The sequence below is a fragment of the Bufo bufo genome, chromosome 9 (assembly GCF_905171765.1).
Source record: "Bufo bufo chromosome 9, aBufBuf1.1, whole genome shotgun sequence".
Classification (NCBI taxonomy): Eukaryota; Metazoa; Chordata; class Amphibia; order Anura; family Bufonidae; genus Bufo; species Bufo bufo.
In genome coordinates this window covers 222,184,344-222,197,329 of record NC_053397.1, presented here as the reverse complement: position 1 = coordinate 222,197,329, position 12,986 = coordinate 222,184,344, and the positions used below count along the sequence as shown (strand labels likewise).

General features: G+C 44.8%; 1 long non-coding RNA gene across 1 annotated transcript in view; it reads left to right on the top strand.

Annotated features, from left to right (window-relative positions):
- Positions 1-6,401, top strand: part of LOC120978923 — a 37,109-nt gene extending 30,708 nt beyond the window's left edge. The window contains exon 2 of the long non-coding RNA XR_005774209.1: positions 6,111-6,401. This is a non-coding gene — a long non-coding RNA (uncharacterized LOC120978923). The remainder of the gene's footprint in view (positions 1-6,110) is intronic.
- The last annotated feature ends 6,585 nt before the right edge of the window (positions 6,402-12,986 follow it).

Sequence of the window (12,986 nt, the reverse complement as noted above, 5' to 3'; positions counted from 1 at the left end):
CTCCCACCAGTCAGCCACGTTTTCGTAAAAATCCATTCTCTCTAGCTGATCTTCAAGAAGGGAGTGGATGCAACTCTGGATGTAAGGATCATCCAAGAGGCTGGAGTTGAGTTTCCATGACCCTCTCCCGAGATCAGGGCGCTTGGTGGCTCCCAAACAGAAGTACAAAGCTAGGTGGTCAGAATAAGGGACAACTTTCTCTCTCCTCTCACTGATGTTTTCAGAAGGACTCACCAGAGCTAAGTCTATCCGACTACTTCTGCCAGCACAAGAATAAGTGAACTTTGGCTTTCTACCACCACATGCAAACACATCGGACAGACCAGCCTGAAGAATCATCCTGTTCAGGACCTTAGAATCTCTAGTAAGCGGCCTGTCAGTAGGTCTGTCACTGGGCATCATAACAGCATTAAAGTCCCCCGCCATGACCACAGGAACAGATGTGAACAGGTATGGCTTTACCTCATTAAAAAGGTCAGTCCTCTCAGTCACTGTCTGTGGACCATAGATATTGATGAATCGGAGCCTTCTACCTCGGATTGTGACCTCCAGGACCAGACACCTTCCCATGGAAACCTCCGTTAATCTATGTATGGTCACATCCCTGGTGTTAAACAGTATGGAGACCCCAGCATATGGTTCCACAGCCAGCGACCAGAAGGAAGGACCAGACTGCCATTCTCTCTCTGCCTCTCGTACTAGACCCAAAGTATTTAGATGGGACTCCTGCAAGAAGAAGACATCGGCATCCAGATACTTCAGATGTTCATACACAGCATGCCTTGTTCTCCTCACTTTCATGCTATTTACGTTGCTGGAAATGACTTTAATATAAAAATCAGCCATTAAAATAAAACAAAGTAGAAGAAACAGAGAGATGGACCCCATCATCATATATCAGAGTCTGAGCACTCCCGCTGACCACCACCAGTTTCCATGTCTGAATCATACTGTTCCTCAACTTGAAAAGGTCTCTTTTTAGAAGGAGGATCATCACTTGGGTCCTCATCATACTCGGCCATCATACGTTCCAACTCACTTTCCATTTCTGCCTCTGCGTCTGACTCCGACAAGACACTGAATCTATTGGCGGTCACTGTCCCATCTGGTCTACTGTCCACTTTCACCTTACTTGGCTTTCGGACAGTGGTCCACTCACCCTCAGGCTTACGGCTGGACTTATCTTTTTTCTTTCTTTTAGGCTGCTTATTCTCCCCAGTGGTGAACACTGGAGCAGAAGAAGAGACAGCCTCTGTGTCTACAGCCTGTGTGACCACCTCCATGTTCCCCTCAATGATATCTAACTGGGGTTGGGTTTGTACTGGATCACTGTCTGGTAAGTCCTGTTGAGGCTCTGGCCCTGTTGGTACTGACCCCGATAACAACGTGTCCTCCTCTAGGTCATCTATCCCTTCCAGTAAGTCATCATCAGGAAAGTCCTTGCTTATGTTGTGCCAGGCGATGGGACAGTCCCTGTGGGAATGACCAATCGTACCACACAAATTACACCTAATGACCTGGCAGTTGGCACTGACATGACCAATCTCACCGCACAGGTTGCACTTCACCATGGTGCACGCACTCGCTAAGTGACCGGTCTTCCCACACTTAAAGCACTTTCTAGGCTGACCCGCGTAGAAGCACACACCCTTCTCCCTGCCAATGAAGAAAGAATTGGGCAGATGTTGGGTTATATTGTGGTGCTGATGGAGCTTCACCAAGACCTTCCACCCCCCAGTCCAGATACCGTCTTCATCTCTGGTTTTAGTGAGTTCGGACATAAGGTCACAATGTCTCCTCAGCCAAACTACAATGTCCTGGTGGGGAACCGACTCATTCCAGAAGATGATGGTGACGTTAACAGTATCTGGCTTAGAGATGGGGATAAAACTGAACTTATTCCAGCCCTCTTCTTCTCTGAACCTGGTGAAGCTAGCCCAGAAGAGATCGAGATCAGACATAAGCTTAAAGCTGATGTCAAAGCCCTGCCTGTCCGGGAGGTTTATGACAGCCAGGATGTTGGATGGCTGGAAGCCCATTTGCTTACATAGCAGCTCTCTGATGACATACCTCCTATCGGGCAGCTCTTCCTTGGCACCTCTATGCTTGAACCTGACCACGTTCCTCCTCTTAAAAGCCTGGCCGGTATAACTGGTGTTTGACCTAAATGATGGTGAGCCACGGCTCCAGGCATTCCCAGAGGAGGTGTGACCAGGTCCACTATTTTGCTGTCCTTGTGAGCCTTGTGTAGGCTGCTGGCCTCCTGTACTAGGGGGTTCTGGTGCTGTCTGTGTAACTAACGGGGGAAACTCCTGTACATTAGATTGTACTGACCCCTCCACACCATCAGTGTCACCAACATTAACAGAGGGATCCACAGACTGGCCTGATTCCCCAGAGGATCCCAGATCCCAAACAGACTGTGGTGCACCCTCCCCTGACAGAGCAGTATCACATAGCGTATTATCACACACAGTATCATCAACATCATCAGACACTTGAATGTTCTTAGCAGTATCCTCAGACACATGAATATGCTCAGCAGTACTGTCCTGTACATGGATGTCCTCAGCAGTACCGCCCTGCACAGCACAGTCCTGAGGACCTGGCTCAGTAATAGCAGTTTCATGTGCTGCTGCACTGTTACCTTCTGTTAGGAGTCCACAGTCCATGTGCTCAGTGCTGCCCCCAGACTCTTGTGGTGACTGCACTGCTACTACAGGGTTACCTTCAGGTAACAGGCCACATTCCTCCTGCAGAGTAGTGGATGCTGGGACTTGTAGTGCCATGCTAGGAACTGCTTCAGGTGCTTGCTGCTGCTGGACGCTTGCTTCCCCTTTGTACAGACTTCCTTCTTTAAAGGAAAAACTTGCTGGCTGCAGTAAGGGTTTTCCATGGGACTGCCGGGCGCCATCTTGGAAAAATTCTGATACATAGCGCTGCTGGTTCCTATAAGTCTCTCCAACTGGTCCTAGTTGTTCCAGGACAGAGTCCATCTCCCTTACGGTGTCAGCGAGCTGTATGGCCAGGGAGCTCAGCTTGCGGTCGTGCAGCTCCTGGCGGTCAGGGTTTGCTGCCTTCAGCTTGTACATGCAGTCTATCTGCTTCTGAAGCTGCAGTTTCTCTCTTCTCAGAGTCTCCATTCTCTGCACCAGTGCTGGGATTTTGTCAGCGAGGCTCAGCTCAGGTGCGCGCTCTCCCCCTCCAGCAGACTGTCCATTGCTGGGTATTGCAGGCTGTGGACTCACAGGTGTAGTGGCCCCGCTTGTGTCCAGCCCAGGTCTCTGCACTGCTGGTGAAGACACTTGTGGCTTTGGACTTGTTGCGGTCACTGCGGTGGGTGCACAATCCCCAGGTTGGAGACCGGCTCCCAGGTTTTCTCCAGTGGCTGCACCTGGTAACCTTCCTGCTTTACCTTCTTTGGTTTCATCCACACTTTTTGCATCTTTCTTGCTGCTGCTTCCAGATCTCGTACGGTCAGAAGTTATCAGGACATTTTGCTGCAGATTTTGCTGTATGGTCTGTCTCTCCAGAGAAGTTCTTCTCTGCCTGCATGGGGAGGGTGAGGGCTGCACACCTGCCGGCCGCAATGGAGTCTTCACCTCCTGCACAGTCTGCTGGCCTCTTCCTTCAGGGTATTCTGGACGCTGCACATTCACACTGGTCGATGGCTTCATCACACTCTTACTTACTGCGGCTGCTTTCTTCTCTGCTGTTACTTTCTTTACTTCTTGGCTTCTTCCTCCATAAAGACTGCTGACACCTTGACTTGGACCGCTGACGACATTACCGCTGACATTCATTTTCTTCACAAGAACTTTGGGATTTTCATCCACAGGTTGAGATGTCTGGGAATTGTTTCCCAGAGTAGGCCTTGGAGCAGGGGCCTTGCCTGGGGAGTATCCCCGCCCAGGGTGACCCCTCCCTGGGCTAGCTCCTGACATGAGGAGAACCACCTACACACGTCCTCTCAGCTAGGAGGCAGTATTATAGTAGTTATATTCTTGTACATAGGAGGCAGTATTATAGTAGTTATATTCTTGTACATAGGAGCAGTATTACAGAAGTTATATTCTTGTACATAGGAGCAGTATTATAGTAGTTATATACTTGTACATAGGAGGCAGTATTATAGTAGTTATATTCTTGTACATAGGAGACAGTATTATAGTAGTTATATTCTTGTACATAGGAGCAGTATTATAGTAGTTATATTCTTGTACATAGGAGCAGTATTATAGTAGTTATATTCTTGTACATAGGAGGCAGTATTATAGTAGTTATATTCTAGTACATAGGAGGCAGTAATATAGTAGTTATATCCTTGTACATAGGAGGCAGTATTATAGTAGTTATATTCTTGTACATAGGAGGCAGTATTATAGTAGTTATATTCTTGTACATAGGAGACAGTATTATAGTAGTTATATTCTTGTACATATGAGCAGTATTATAGTAGTTATATTCTTGTACATAGGAGGCAGTATTATAGTAGTTATATTCTTGTACATAGGGAGCAGTATTATAGTAGTTATATTCTTGTACATAGGAGCAGTATTATAGTAGTTATATTCTTGTACATAGGAGCAGTATTATAGTAGTTATATTCTTGTACATAGGAGGCAGTATTATAGTAGTTATATTCTTGTACATAGGAACAGTATTATAGTAGTTATATTCTTGTACATAGGAGCAGTATTATAGTAGTTATATTCTTGTACATAGGAGCAGTATTATAGTAGTTATATTCTTGTACATAGGAGGCAGTATTATAGTAGTTATATTCTTGTACATAGGAGGCAGTATTATAGTAGTTATATTTTTGTATATAGGGGGCAGTATTATAGTAGTTATTAGTGTTGAGCGAATTTCAGGAAGTCTATTTTTCTTGAAATGGCGCTAAAAATAAAAAATACATACTCACCGCATCCATTTGCGCACAAAGAGGCCGTTGCAGCCATCTTGATTGAAGATACCAGGTAAAATCTCACATGTGGTGACATATGACTTCACCACACTGGCAAGTTGATGACATCATCATGTCACCACGGAAGATTTCGTGCTGTGTCTTCAATCAAGATGGCCGTGACAACCTCTGCGTGATCAAATAGATATGGGGTGTTTTTTTTTTTTTTACCTTGAGTTACCCCTGAAAGGCCTAAATGGTAACTTCAGATACAGCGATCAGCGATAAATGCAGCATCAGAGGGTTTCAATGGCGGGGGGCGGTGCAATTGCCGATCCCGGTCATTGTGCCCGCTAAATACAAAGAAATGAAATTAAAGGGTGATTCATTACATAGTGAATTTCTTTGTGAAATTTGGCGAGGCTTTTTTTCCTCTTGTTCAACTTTTATTTATATGTAGCATTAACCTGTTAATGTCCTGTGGCATAATATCTCTATTTTCATTCATATTCCTTTTAAGTACTGTGATATCATAAGAAATCCAGACACCACGAGAAGGAAATTTTCATAACCTGCTGGACTTGTGCAGGGTGTATTCTTGTTTTGATAAAGAAAAAGCTGAAAATGCCTTCTGTTACAATGTGTCATTTAGAACAAGGATGGATTTCTTCGGGACTGGCTTTGAGCTTTTGCTCTTATCTGTCAGGAAAGCTCTGCAAATATTTTATTCTCTAAGAAAAGCTTATTTGGAAAACCTAAAAGCCCCAGAATATCCATCATTTTCATCCATAATCGCTGCTAAGAGTTGAACTTGAAGTCTGTACCTTGTCAACTCCCTGGACAGATTTGCTTGTGATATGAGAGAGACCAAAGTCTTGGAATGAGTGACTCCTCATTAGAATGATATATGATACTGCTCAACAGTCCGAGAAGAGATTTTTTTTTTTCATTTGTATGAATTTTTGCAAAGTTGAAACTTTGTGTTATATTCTCCCACGTTCTGTAATTTATTTGAGAGGTTCACGCTCTGAGCGATGCATCAGCGGAGCAGGTGTTTCCAGCACGAAGCATGTGTTGTTATGTTGTTACATTTTTATTCTTTTGAAGGTTTTTCATAGTAAAATATATAAATATATAGTAAAGCTAGAGTAGAATAAGGCACCATTGGAAATTTATGATCTAATCTGGCAATTTTGCTTTTCAGAAGTGTACAGTACAAGCATCATTGAAAACAATGGAGGCTTAAAGGGGTGTTCCATGAACAGCATTTATCGCCTATTCTCTGGACTACTACAATGGGGCTTCTCATGCCTTCATCCTGGAGGCGTTTGAATGGCGAAATGGTCACATACGCATCCTGCTGCTCCATTCAACCTGTATGAAAATTTTGCATGACCCGACTGCTAAGAACCCAACAAGTATCCGTCTTGTATCATTACTGGAAAGCACTTGGTAACGTAAACTGAAAATTGTCATTAAAACTCCCGAAAAAGTTGCTAACTTTTAACATTTAGACTTCATATTGATATATATCCGAAGGTATAAATATTAGAAATAATGCATTAAAAGATAGAAATGGTTTCTGTTATGACAAATGGTGAATTTGGGTGACAGCGGGAAAAGCCCAGCAGCGCCCCATGGAAAACTGGCCCACGGTGCTGAATTCAGCATTTACTTGGCCTATAAAAATGATTTAGTTGATACTGAGATCTCAGATGACTGTGCCAGGTACACCACGATGCCACAGTGAGTGCCGCGCACCCTGCCAGTAATAGCATTCAGCTGGCTTGCGTTTGCTTGCTAGGTCAGTCCACCATTTGCTTTGCTCCGTTTGGCATCTCCTCCGTTGACAGCTGTTTCCGCAGAAAATGCTCAGTTTCACGTTTGTGCAGTATTTTTAGCATTTCAGTAACATTCTGATGTGAGTAGTTAACCAGATTCTATGTAGAATGGAAAGGTAACTTGTGCCTTGTTATTCCACCTACAAATCTTTCTGTAAAATGTAATGTTGGGATTTGCAGAGAAAAGAGATCCTACAACCATGTGATCCATATATACACGCCGGAAACGCCAGGCGAAATAATGAATTAATAACATGGAGCATCAATAAGAGGCATTGAGCATTTCCATGTAAAGCTAATTTATATACAGTGCAGTCTCTGTGCATATATTACATAATTCATTCAGTCAATGTGTACATACATTACTTATCCTGTACTGATTCTGAGTTACATCCTGTATTATACTCCAGAGCTGCACTCACTATTCTGCTGGTGCAGTCACTGTGTACATACATTACTTACCCTGTACTGATACTGAGTTACATCCTGTATTATACTCCAGAGCTGCACTCACTATTCGGCTGGTGCAGTCACTGTGTACATACATTACATTACTTATCCTGTACTGATCCTTAGTTACATCCTGTATTATACTCCAGCGCTGCACTCACTATTCTGCTGGTGGAGTCACTGTATAAATACATTACTAATCCTGTACTGATCCTGAGTTACATCCTGCATTATACTCCAGAGCTGCACTCCCTATTCTACTGGTCCAGTCAATGTGTACATACATTACATTACTTATCCTGTACTGATCCTGAGTTACATCCTGTATTATACTCCAGAGCTGCACTCACTATTCTGCTGGTGGAGTCACTGTGTACATACATTACTTATCCTGTACTGATCCTGAGTTACATCCTGCATTATACTCCAGAGCTGCACTCACTCTTCTGCTGGTGGAGTCACTGTGTAAATACATTACTCATCCTGTACTGATCCTGAGTTACATCCTGCATTATACTCCAGAGCTGCACTCACTATTCTACTGGTCCAGTCAATGTGTACATACATTACATTACTTATCCTGTACTGATCCTGAGTTACATCCTGCATTATACTCCAGAGCTGCACTCACTATTCTGCTGGTGGAGTCACTGTGTAAATACATTACTAATCCTGTACTGATCCTGAGTTACATCCTGCATTATACTCCAGAGCTGCACTCACTATTCTGCTGGTGGAGTCACTGAGTAAATACATTACTCATCCTGTACTGATCCTGAGTTACATCCTGTATTATACTCCAGAGCTGTACTCACTATTTTGCTGGTGCAGTCACTGTGTACATACATTACTTATCCTGTACTGATCCTGAGTTACAACCTGTATTATACTCCAGAGCTGCACTATGTATTCTCCTGGTGCAGTCTCTGTGTATATACATTACTTATCCTGTACTGATCCTGAGTCACATCCTGTATTATACTCCAGAGCTGCACTCACTATTCTGCTGGTGGAGTCACTGAGTAAATACATTACTCATCCTGTACTGATCCTGAGTTACATCCTGTATTATACTCCAGAGCTGTACTCACTATTTTGCTGGTGCAGTCACTGTGTACATACATTACTTATCCTGTACTATACTCCAGAGCTGCTCTCACTATTCTGCTGGTGCAGTCACTGTGTACATACATTACTTATCCTGTACTGATCCTGAGTTACATCCTGTATTATACTCCAGAGCTGCACTCACTATTCTGCTGGTGCAGTCACTGTGTACATACATTACTTATCCTGTACTGATCCTGAGTTACATCCTGTATTATACTCCAGAGCTGCACTCACTATTCTGCTGGTGCAGTCACTGTGTACATACATTACTTATCCTGTACTGACCCTGAGATACATCCTGTATTATCCTCCAGAGCTGCACTCACTATTCTGCTGGTGCAGTCACTGTGTACATACATTACATTACTGATCTTGAGTTACATCCTGTATTATCCTCCAGAGCTGCACTCACTATTCTGCTGGTGCAGTCACTGTGTACATACATTACTGATCCAGAGTTACATCTTATAACCCAGACCAGTAATATTAGACCACACGCCCTGTGCTGTTGTCAGTAGTGACCACATATAGAAGTGAGCTATTGGCTTCCAGGAATATGTGTCTTTAGATTATCCCTATAGTAACAAAGTAGAAGAGATGCTGAAATCCAGTGATTTTTTGCTTTGCAGCAGCCGGTGAGTTGATGGAGGAGAACATACGCTTTAAACATTTGATTTCAGACATCCTAATCCTTTGTACCACTTTTGATTCACTGAGCAGATGTAGCTGTGAGCTCGGGTAGTCATGGAACAAATTGCTCAGATGCTCTGTCAGAAGCCGGGTATGGGGGGATTGCGGTGAGCTGTGTACACTTCTGTAGGTCCTCCACAGCGTGCAGCCCAGCAGGATGGTCTGAAGTCTTACATTAGGTGGAAACTATCTGTTACGTTGTTGCAGCCTGCACTTCACATTAGTCCGAGGGTCTTGGCCGAGCATGATATTAAATCCAGAGATCTGAATGAAATGAAATGTATAAGTGTAAGGTCCAGGGTGTAAGGAAGCAGGGAAGGTCACAGGTTCAAGTGCGTAATCCTACATTTTCTGTAAGAGTCGTCACGGCAGCAGTTATGACCATGAAAACGTTGCTTTCAGGCCTCATTTAGAAGCCTCCACAGATACAACCGGGAATGAAGTCTCCCCGGAGTCGCACTGTTGCTTTTTAAACAAATGAACCCAGAACTGAATGAAATGCAAAAAAAAAAAAAAAGGTTCCCAGTTTGACAAGGATCACTTTAAGGGCATGCTTCATTATCGTGACATCACCACACATGTTGTAAATTATGCCATAAATTGCCGCAGCTCCGGGTCCCCATACATTGCATGGAGGTTCACTCATGTATTTTTATCAGTATCGAAGCAACCAAATGTCAGTATAAACATTACAGCACAAGTTGCAGGAAGGTACACTCCGTGCCATGCCCCTCCATGTCTGCAGAGCATCAGCACTTACTCAATTACCTTGACGAGGGGCAGATACCAGCAGGGCGGCTCACCGTAGGTAGTCCAGACCCGGCTGTGTCTCAATGGAATGGTCCTTGATGTTATCAGAGTAATGAAGTCCTGATGAAGGGGTCACTGTGAGGGCAAAATGTATATGGTTGAAAACTGCGTTCACCTACCTCCTCCAGTCCACTGGGACTCAGCAGTTCCTGGAATATCTCATCTACCATTGGATGTCCACCTTTGGATTTTAAAGGAAGGTTAGAACTGGTGAAGAACCTGATGACCCTTAAAGGAGTTTTCCAATCATTTCCATCTATCACATACGGTGAGGAACAGAATTATTTGAACACCCTGCGATTTTGAAAGTTCTCCCACTTAGAAATCATGGAGGGGTCTGAAATTCACATTGTAGGTGCATTCCCACTTTGAGAGACAGAATACATTTTTAAAATTAAAAAATTCAGGAAATCACATTGTATGATTTTTAAAGAATGTATTTGTCTTGCACGGCTGAACATAAGTATTTAAACACCTGAGAAAATCTGTGTTAATATTTGGTCCAGAAGCCTTTGTTTGCAGTTCCAGAGGTCAAACGTCTCCTGTAGTTCTTGACCAGGTTTGCACACACTGCAGCAGGGATTTTGGCCCACTCCTCCACACAGATCTCCTCTAGATCTGTCAGGTTTCGGGGCTGTCGCTGAGCAACACAGAGTTTCAGCTCCCTCCAAAGATGTTGTCACGGATGGTGTACAGGAAACAAGACAATGCAATACAATTAATGACTCACTGGATCCACAACTAAGGAACAAAAGGGAGACCCCTACATGAGACCTGCCACTCTCCCTAATTGCTCAGCCTATGCGAACACCCCAAAGGTGGATGGGCGCATATCCACGTACCTCGGCTATCTAATACCTGAAGACCCTACAATAGTGAGGGGACACGACCACCGGCACCCTACACAAGACACGGAGGGAGTCAGGGTCGCCTGAAAATCCAGCAGACAGAAAATCACAAATAAAGGAACAGCACTTATCTTGCAGAGGACTGAGGAATAGAAACAGCATGCACACACACTCCAGGAAGTTGTATAAGCCGCAACCTAATGCATCATGGGGAGGAATTCAAAGGGAAGCAATCAGTCCAACTGCATGACAGCTGAGATAGACTAACGAGATGAGGAACTTAACCAAAACAAAGAAACTCAAGGAGGAGGATCTGGAAAGCTCCTGTCAGAGCTTCTCAACTGTCTGGTTGTGACAGTACCCCTCCCTCTACGAGTGGACTCCGGACACTCAGGGCCCACCTTCTCAGGATGGGACCTATGGAAAGCCCTGATGAGACGAGTGGCCTTAATGTCCGTCACTGGGACCCACATCCTCTCCTCAGGACCATAACCCTCCCAATGAACGAGGTACTGGAGGGAACCGCGGACAAGACGAGAATCCACAATCCTAGAGACCTGAAATTCAAGATTTCCATCAACCATAATCGGAGGAGGAGGCAAAGGCGAGGGTACAATAGGTTGAACATAAGATTTCAATAAGGACTTATGAAAAACATTATGGATCTTCCAAGTCTGACTAAGATCAAGACGGTAGGCAACAGGATTGATGACAGACAGGATCTTGTAAGGCCCAATAAACCTAGGACCCAACTTCCAGGAGGGAACCTTCAATTTGATATTCTTGGTAGACAACCACACCAGATCACCAACATTCAGGTCCGGACCAGGCACACGTCTCTTATCTGCAACACGCTTATATCTCTCACTCATGCTCTTTAGATTATCCTGAATCTTTTGCCAAATAGATGACAAAGACGAGGAGAATCTGTCCTCATCAGGTAAACCAGAAGACCCCTATCCCGAGAAAGTCCCAAACTGCGGATGAAACCCATATGCACCAAAAAATGGTGACTTATCAGAGGACTCCTGACGACGGTTATTTAAAGCAAACTCAGCAAGGGACAAAAAAGAACACCAATCCTCCTGATTCTCCGCCACAAAACAGCGCAGATATGTCTCCAGATTCTGATTGACGCGCTCTGTCTGGCCATTTGACTGCGGGTGGAAAGCAGAAGAGAATGACAACCGAACCCCCAAGCGAGAACAGAAAGCCTTCCAGAATCTGGAAACAAACTGCGTGCCCCTATCAGAGACTATGTCTGAAGGAATACCATGCAATTTGACAATGTGGTCAATAAATGCCTGCGCCAGCGTCTTAGCATTGGACAAACCAGGAAAAGGGATGAAATGCACCATTTTGCTAAAACGGTCCACCACCACCAGAATCACAGTCTTCCCCGAGGAACGAGGCAAGTCCGTTATGAAGTCCATGGACAGATGTGTCCAAGGACGGGAAGGAATGGGTAAGGGAAGGAGAGGACCTGATGGCCGTGAATGAGGGACTTTGGCACGAGCGCAAGTCTCGCAAGCTGCCACAAAACCCTCAACCGACTTACGAAGCGCAGGCCACCAGAATCTCCGAGCGATGAGATCCAGTGTGGCTCTTGCCCCCAGGTGCCCAGCAAGGACCGTATCGTGGTGTTCCTTAAAAATCTTGTGTCTCAAAGCGAGAGGCACAAACAACCTCCAGAGGAGGACAAAGATCAGGAGCCTCTGACTGGGCTGCCTGCACCTCTGCCTCCAATTCAGGAAAAAGAGCAGAGACCACCACACCTTCAGCCAAAATGGGAACCGGGTCTTCAAAATTCCCACCTCCCGGAAAACAACGTGACAGGGCATCTGCCTTCACATTCTTAACCCTAGGGCGGAACGTGACAACAAAATTAAACCTTGAAAAGAACAAAGACCATCTGGCCTGTCTCGGGTTCAGACGCTTGGCTGACTCCAAGTAGGCCAGATTTTTATGGTCAGTAAACACGGTAATAGGGTGTCTGGCTCCCTCTAGCCAATGGCGCCATTCCTCAAAAGCCAACTTGATGGCCAACAATTCCCTATCTCCCACATCATAATTTCTCTCTGCGGAGGAGAGTTTCTTCGAGAAAAAGGCACATGGTTGCCATTTGGCAGGAGAGGAACCCTGAGACAAGACCGCACCCACCCCTACCTCAGAAGCATCAACCTCAACTATGAAGGGTAACGAAATATTAGGTTGTACCAGGATGGGAGCGGAAGCAAAACTCTCCTTGATATTAGAAAAGGCCTTACGCGCCTCTACCGACCAGGAAGAAAAATCTACCCCCTTTCTGGTCATATCAGTGAGTGGTTTAAC